Source organism: Sebastes fasciatus, chromosome 16 (genome assembly GCF_043250625.1).
Source record: "Sebastes fasciatus isolate fSebFas1 chromosome 16, fSebFas1.pri, whole genome shotgun sequence".
Lineage (NCBI taxonomy): Eukaryota > Metazoa > Chordata > Actinopteri > Perciformes > Sebastidae > Sebastes > Sebastes fasciatus.
The window spans coordinates 29,365,634-29,373,797 of NC_133810.1; the positions used below are offsets into that span (position 1 = coordinate 29,365,634).

The 8,164-nt window shown below is 41.4% G+C and overlaps 1 protein-coding gene across 3 annotated transcripts in view; it reads right to left on the bottom strand.

Moving 5' to 3' along the window:
• The window catches only part of arhgap32b (Rho GTPase activating protein 32b), a 98,867-nt gene extending 96,492 nt beyond the window's left edge, over positions 1-2,375 (bottom strand). For all 3 annotated transcript variants that reach the window (XM_074610015.1, XM_074610014.1, XM_074610013.1), the window contains exon 1: positions 1,904-2,375. The gene's annotated coding sequence lies outside the window, so the exon portion shown is untranslated. The remainder of the gene's footprint in view (positions 1-1,903) is intronic.
• Between the last annotated feature and the right edge of the window lie 5,789 nt (positions 2,376-8,164).

Here is an 8,164-nt window from a genome sequence, read left to right on the forward strand (position 1 = left end):
ACTCCACACACTGTCTCTCTTTCTGCCCGCTGAGCAACTGAGCAGCTCTCGTTCTTCAGCGGTAGACCATTAAACTAGCTGAATAAAATAACAAACATCGCCCAACCCCATCGCCTACTATTGTTTATATTCTGGAGGAGGCCGGCGGCGTTGAAAAAAGCCTACCCTTTCTAAACTACTCGCTGACTGCTAACATTACCCGTGTTAAATAGCGGTCCACTTCCGTGTTTTGGTACGATTGGCTTTCACATCTGATGTGAACCATAGCCGAGTCCACATGAACCGTACTCCAGACCACCTTTTCAAGTGGATTCGAGTACGGATCGACGAACCGTGCCTGAGTACGGTACGGAGCGTTCACACTAATCAATCGAACTGGACTTTGGGTGCTCTGGGAAGCTCTAATGGAATCTGCAAGATTTCACATACCGGAGGAAAACAAGCAGTCAGAGCTGATCTGAGGTTCACTGTCCAGTTGCTCTCTATGAGAGCCGGCTGTCAATCACTCGCTAACTCCGACCAAACGGTCAAACTAGGCAGCGCTGATCAAATATGAATCAATATTATGTTACGTTAATGCCTATTTCTCGCCTCAAATGTTTTCAGAATCATCTTGTAGTGCACTGTTTAGCTTTAGAATTAGAAAGTTTTTGACGCCGCCGCAGCCATTGTGAAATCTGGAGAAGGAACACCAAGTACCGGTCACATGACGGCACATAGATTTTTTAAAGCCTGAAAACAGAGCCATGAGGAGGTGCGGAAGTCTCTCAGAACACTTGAATTATAATATGCTGAAAGGTTATTATGGGATTTTTGCCCAATGATGCCAAAAATATACTGCCTACTGAAGCTCTAATGCATGTAAATTGTTACGTATAGTACCTTTAAAAAGGTAACTATACAACAAATGAATGGTTTCAACCAGACTAAGATACAACTAGACAGCCTAAATAAAAACACAATAAACCAGACTCCATTAAATATTTAGTTATTTTTATGTTTTCTTTGTTTGATGGCCTAAAAACATGACTAATAACCTTTCACGACTCTATATGGTCTCCAGGCGTATGTGGCATCATCTGATCCACCAATCGGCCTGTAAACATAAAACTGCAAATATAAAACTTCCAATATTAGTACAGCCGAACAAACCTAACCAAGCTGATCTTTTCCTAAACCTAACTACGTCGTTTTTGTCACGTAACTTCCGTACTTAAGTTATGGCACATCTGGAGTTACTTTAACCCAAACCACGATCTTTTCCTAAACCTATCCAAGTAGATTGTTGCCTAAACCTAACAAGTTTTATTTTGAAAAAAATAAGATGAGAAGAATTAATGCATGTAAATTGTTACATATAGTACCTTTAAAAGGAAACAGTACAACATATGAATGGTTTCCAACCAGACTAAGATACACCTAGACAGCCTAAATAAACAACATAAACCAGACTCCATTAAATATTTAGTTATTTTAATGTTTTCTTTGTTTGATGGCCTAAAAACATGAATAATCACGACTCTATATGGTCTCCAGGCTAATGTGGCATCATCTGATCCACTGTAAACAAGGTGTATTAATATAAAACTTCCAATCTATCACAGCCGAACATGAACAAAAGGTTAGACACAGCTGCTGCTGTTGTTGTGTGTATGTTATACAAGACAGAACAGGCGCTGGATTCAATGCAGCGTTAAATTGCCCTATTTCTGAATGGACTTCTGCATGCATGTTGTCTCTCACTACTGAGGGGATTATCTGATTGCACTCTCACAATACACACATGCTGTTAGCCAGTTTCACTGTCTGGCAGCTTAAAACACCCACTGGGACTGTAGTAAAGTGGGAGAAAGGCAATGCACACAGCACTAACACGTTGCAAGCATGTGCTAGATTAAAGTACCTGTATTGTTGTGGTCGAGGCTCGTTTTGTTGGTTGGTTTGTAGATGAGCTGTTTAGCTTTCTGCAGCTTCACCGCTGTTAGACTCTCTCCTCATCACAGCTTAACACCCAGCAGGCTCCAGAGACGTCAGGACACAAAGAATCTGATGTTTTAACGCGTCTGAAAGCTGCAGAAAGGCGCCAGTAGTGGTTGTATTCACAGTTAGGTTCAGGCGACAACACGGCTCAGCGTTCAGTTCAGTCTGCTGCTTCCTTTTAACAATAAAGACTACTAGCAAGTAAAACTTCCTTTTCCTAAAGTCCGGCTGTATTCCGCTGGAGTCCCAGGATAGTTATTTCCAGGTTAAAACTTGTCCAGAGGCGGTGCTCCGTGTGTAAATTAGCGGAGACTAGAGAGAGAACAGCAGCAGCTCTAGTGAGGAGGATCCGGCTGGAGCAGCGCTGTCTCTGTGCTGCCTTCACGGGCTGTCGGAAACGTTCAACACGAGCTGTTCCAACGACTGAGGAAATGGGGCTTTACTATTCTAACTACGTGTGTTTAAAGGTCCCATATTGAGATTTTCATGTCTTTTATATTATAAAACAGGGTTTAAGTAAGCGCTATATAAATACTGTTAAACTATCAAAAAGCTCAATATACGCAGAAATTGTGCGTTTGAAACAAGCCGTCAGGATTTCTGTACATTTGTGATGTCACATATACACAATATATATAAACTGGGGAAAAAAGTTCGGAAACTTGTGTTTGGTGGATTATTTCTCTGATGTTACAATGCTAATTGGCATTGTATTTTACATGGTTGGAAAGCCTGTTTATTTACCTACACAGGTAAATACCATTGGCAGAGCATTTTGGCAAATTTACTGTGCTGCTCATCCCAAAAATGCATGATCCTTACATCATTGTGAAGGTAAATAAACAGGCTTTCCAATGATGTAAAATACAATGCCAGTTAGCATTGTAACAACAGAGAAATAATCCACCAAACACAAGTTTCCTAACTTTTTTCCCCCAGTTTATATAGATCATCACACGGTTTTAGACGTAAACATTCTAAATGTGTCCACGTTTATTTCCTGTTGCAGTGTATGTAAATAACATCAGCTGACAGGAAGTAAAAATGGACCCAAAGCTGTTGCCTAGCAACGCAATTCCGTTGAAATGCACTAAAACGGAGCGTTTCAGACAGAGGGTGAATACAGGTATATTCAGGCAGACAGTATGAGGAAAATAAAGTTTTTTTTAACATTATAGCATTTAAACATGTTCTAGTAGAAACACAAAATACAAGTATGAACCTGAAAATGAGCACGATATGGGACCTTTAAGCACCTATGGTTGAGACTATGAAAGTCGCATAGGGAGTAATATTGTAAAAAGTGACATTTTCATGTCTTTTATATTATAAAGCAGGTTTGAGTTCTATATAAATACTGTGAAAGTATCGAAACGCTTAATCCACAGAGAAATACACACAGCCCATATTCAGAAACTCTGCATTTGAAACAAGCCATCAGGATTTCTGTCCATTTGTGATGGCACAAATATACAATATATAGAACATCACATGGTTTTAAATGTAAACATTCTAAATGTGTCAAAGTTTATTTCCTGTTGCAGTGTATGTAAATAACATCAGCTGACAGGAAGTAAACATGGACCAAAGCTGTTGCCTAGCAACGCAATTCTGTTGCAATTCTGTTGAAATGCACTAAAACTGAGCGTTTCAGGCAGAGGGTAAATACAGGTATATTCAGGCAGACAGTATGAGGAAAATAACGTTGTTTTTTTAACATTACAGCATGTAAACATGTTCTAGGAGAAACCCAGAATACAAGCATGAACCTGAAAATGAGCACGATATGGGACCTTTATCATTGCTTAGATAGCCTAGTTGAAGAGCATTTTTCACACTCATGATGCTGCTGCAACATAAAAGCTCTTACAAAAAATTAAAGGTCAGTAGGCAGAATATTTTGGCATCGTTGGGCAAAAATTCCATAATAATCTTTCAGCATATTGTAATTTAAGTGTTCTGTTTTCAGGCTTGACGTGACAGCTACTACTATAACATAATACTTTTGTACTTTTACTTGAGTACAATTTAAATGCAGGACTTGTAACAGAGTATTTTTACACTGTAGTATTGCTACTTTTACTTAAGTACATTATCTGCGTACTTCTTCCACCACTGCCTTTATTATAGTTTAGCCCCCATGTGTCAGCAGCACTGAAACGAAGCTGAACCTGGATCATATCAAGTCTTTATAAAAGCAGAAATATGTCATCTAAATCTGAACAGAGGCTGTATTACACCCAGAAAATGACCAAAGGCATAGAAGTAAATCTACAACAGTGAGGGTTGAAATGATCAAAATTCATATGTTGGAACGCCCAATGACCTAAAACAAGCCATTCATGCGAAATGTTCCAATTATCAATGATCTGAAACAGAGCTGTGCAGAGGAATGATCCAGAACACATTTAAACTTGTCTGGTCATCAGGTACATGCATGCTATTAGTCATTTAAGATATGCCCTTTAAGGATTATACCCTCGGTTTGGGACCAATTACTGGCGGTGTTGTACTTGTGAAGTGAGTTAGGTCTGTAGGTTGACGAGTAAATCTATTTGACAGGTGAAATAGTTCAAGTGGATGGTGGAGGATCATAAAAATCCCTCATAGTTCCAGGGAGACACTAAAGGAGAATCTGAGGGAAGTGAGGAGGAAATTTAAACGTAGGTCACCTGATCTCATTTCCTCGTTCTTCTCAGACGGATGATCACAGGCCTCTTTCAGTTCAGTGACAGACTGTCAGCATGATGATAACAGTGAGGAGCCGTGCCGTCACTTCTGTCCAACGTCAGTCAAGTACTGACCAGTCAAGGATTTCTGCATCTATGTGCTTGACTTCAGTCTCTTGCAAAAGGTGCACAAGCAACATAACACCTTGAATCACGAACAAGCTCTGAATGATTTATACATCTTGTGCAACTACATACAGTTGTAGGCTCTTTTCAAATTATAATACTCTCCTCCAATCACACGCACGCGTTCGCCCACTGAGATTTGCATAAACGTAGCCGGCCAATCAGGATATGCCTACCGAATGCCTGGTATCCCAAGCCATCTTTAGTGAGCGGTGCAGGAGCCGCAGGGCCTCCTTGGCAGAGGGCTCAATTTATGCTTGTAGAACTAGGGTTACAATTTCGTAACCTTCGTTCTAACTCACACAGGCTCCGCCCTCTACTGGACTCTGTGGGTACAGTGGGTGGAGCCTGATGGATGTACGCCCTTCCGCGACACCACATCAACCTAACCACACCGATGAAGACAAAAGGTAAAAAACACAAACAGTAGACACCCTGCCCACCACATTCCCCGGGTCATCCAGGAGCATGGGAACATGTAGGTGTGTCATGCCCAGAGGGGGTCAGGTGTACCACAACTGACACACACACCCCACCCTGTTCACCGGTCCTGTGTTGTTCCAGCGAGCACAAACCCTGAAAAGGAGCCCGGTATGTCCAAGAGATCGAACCGTATGAACGGACAAGGCGTGGACCATGACACTGCCGTATATATGTCCTCAACACTCACCCCACCAAACAAGGCTGCCGGCACCACAATGCTGCGTGTAGAGTGTGCGTGGACCACAGTGGGACGGTCTCTTCAGCCGGTCCTTCACAGGAGCCGAGCCAGGAGAGGATGGCCCAGAGTGGGCAGCGCGTCTATTGCCCCCAACTCAAAGACATGTTGTCTCTCATTTAACTAAGTCCAAGACCAGGTCCAGTCGAGTCCGAGTCGAGACCAAGTCCTAAGTCAGTCAAGACCAAGTCAAAACCGAGTCCAGAGCAAATCGAGTTCTGTTCTAGACCATAATAGGCACTAATGTAGTGATGAAGGAGTTAGGATGGACAGAAATAATCTTGATCTATCTGCTAACATCAAACTGAATACATAGAACCATTACAATCTAACGTTACGTTCATTAATAAACCTGGAATTTGATCCGATATTTGCGACTGACGTTTCTACCCCAGGCGAACCACCACCCCCAAGTATGCCCACAAGCAAGGACATTTTCATTTTGAATTTATGTATTGAGATTATTATTTATGAACATAGCATGGACGAGGACGAATCAGCCGCCAGGAACAACTTGAGCCTGACACCACAAGACAAGTCCAAGTCCACCAAGACACGAGTCCGAGACAAGTGCAAGACTTGTGACAAGAAAAATGGACTAGAGAATGGAGACCGAGACCGGACTGGAGTCCTACAGTGAGCGGGTTCACTCCCTCACTGGCCAGCCTACGTTAGAGACAACCAGGGTTGTGGGTCAGGTTACTGAATACATGGCAATCTTTGTAATTGGTAACATAATCCATTGGATTACAAAAAGAATGTAATCTAATCTGAAATACTTTTAGATTACTTCAAAATCAAACATTGATTTTTGGTGAACACACCTTATTCTAAAAAAAAAAAACGAGTTCCACAAATTCCTTTCTCTTTAAAATGTTCAACGAACAAGCAAAGACGCCACAGCTGCTGCTGCCCTCAGGCTGTGTGAGCACATTTGGACAGGTGTAGCAGTCTGGACATTTGCATGTGAGGATGAAAAGAGTCCGCTTGAACTGCTTTGCATACTCAACCGCATCTATTTCCACTGACATAATAGAACCTTCACCCTTTTAGTCTTTAGCAGCAATGTTGTCTTTTACATATAGAACACATTCTGAGATATGGAGAAGGCACATTCATCACATAATATCATGCGGCTGATAGTTTGGCTCCCTGTTTACTGTGATGAATGAGTCATTGGAAAGTTGTAGCGGTCTGCACGCTCCATAAAAGCCAAAAGATTTTGCCTCAGGAGCTCCAAGTTTCTGCTTTATTTCTGAGGACTTTCCTTACACTCGTTTGACAGATATAATAATCACAGGTTTGAGTAATGCAGATTAACAACGGCCTTCACTTACACTAATTATTTCCTTCTTTTTCTCAGACAATCTAGCTCATAAAGACATCTGATCCAAACCTGCCCTCTAGTGACAACATCTGTTCCATACAGGGAGAAGACTGGATGTAGCATTTACTGAGGACAATCATGATGATTTTAAAACCCCTATTCCATATTAAAAAAATTATATTTCCAACAAAATGAACAGGACTTGTCCACCAAACATGCAGCGATCCAACAGCTCCTCATGAATGCATGTGACGCCTGAACTCATGTGCAAAGACTTGTGTCTTTATACAGACACAAGTCTTGTTTCCCTGTCTGGTAGATAGAAGATTGTTGTGCTAGATGATGGTGATGTGATTTACAACAGCCACACCTACACTCCTAAACGCTGATTGCCTCTCAGCCTTTAGATGTAGAACTGTAGACAACTATGGAACTCATCATCGTGTCCTTTTTCTTTTCATTAGATGAGACCATTATTTGTTTAAGATAAGATAAGATAGAACTTTATTAATCCCCAAGGAAATTCTTGTGCAAGAGATTGCTCAAAATTACAACAAGTGTATAAAATAAAAAGTACTATTGCTAGCACCAGTGCCTAATAGAATAACAATAAAGTAAGATACATTTAGTAAAAAGAGTAAATAAGATAAGTAAAAAAACAGAAAAGGAAGTCATATTGCACATGATGGACATTAATGCACAAAGTGAAAAGGTGATATTGCATATGAGAATGGAAAAAGTAGTATTGCACATGATATTGATATTATTTTTGTTCTCAGTGTCCGGTGTTTTCAACTGTCTTTCCTGCAGAAGGGGGAGGAGTTGTATAGTCTGATGGTCACTGGTAGGAAAGACCTCCTGTGGCGTTCTGTGGTGCACCTAGGTGGTCTCAGTCTACGGCTGAAGGTGCTCTGGTATGACTCCAGTGTGGCGTGCAGAGGATGAAAGGCGCTGTCCCTAATACTGAGTAGTTTCCTCAGCATCCTCCTCTCCGACACCTCCACCAAAGACTCCAGTTCGACTCCCAGGACAGAACCTGCTTCCCTGATGACCTCGTTGAGTCTGTTAGCGTCGGCCGCCTTCTCCCTGATGCCCTGGCACACTACAGCGTAGTCTAATATTTGTCATTTTGAGGTTTTTAGGAAGAAAAATATGCAAAAATATGTGACAGCATCCATATTAGTGAGAGAGGATTGAGCTTGGGCAGTTGAACCAGTGCCTGAAACGATAGATGTGTTAATCAGGACCCAGTAAGAGAGAATGGAAATCAGAACACAGAGAAGA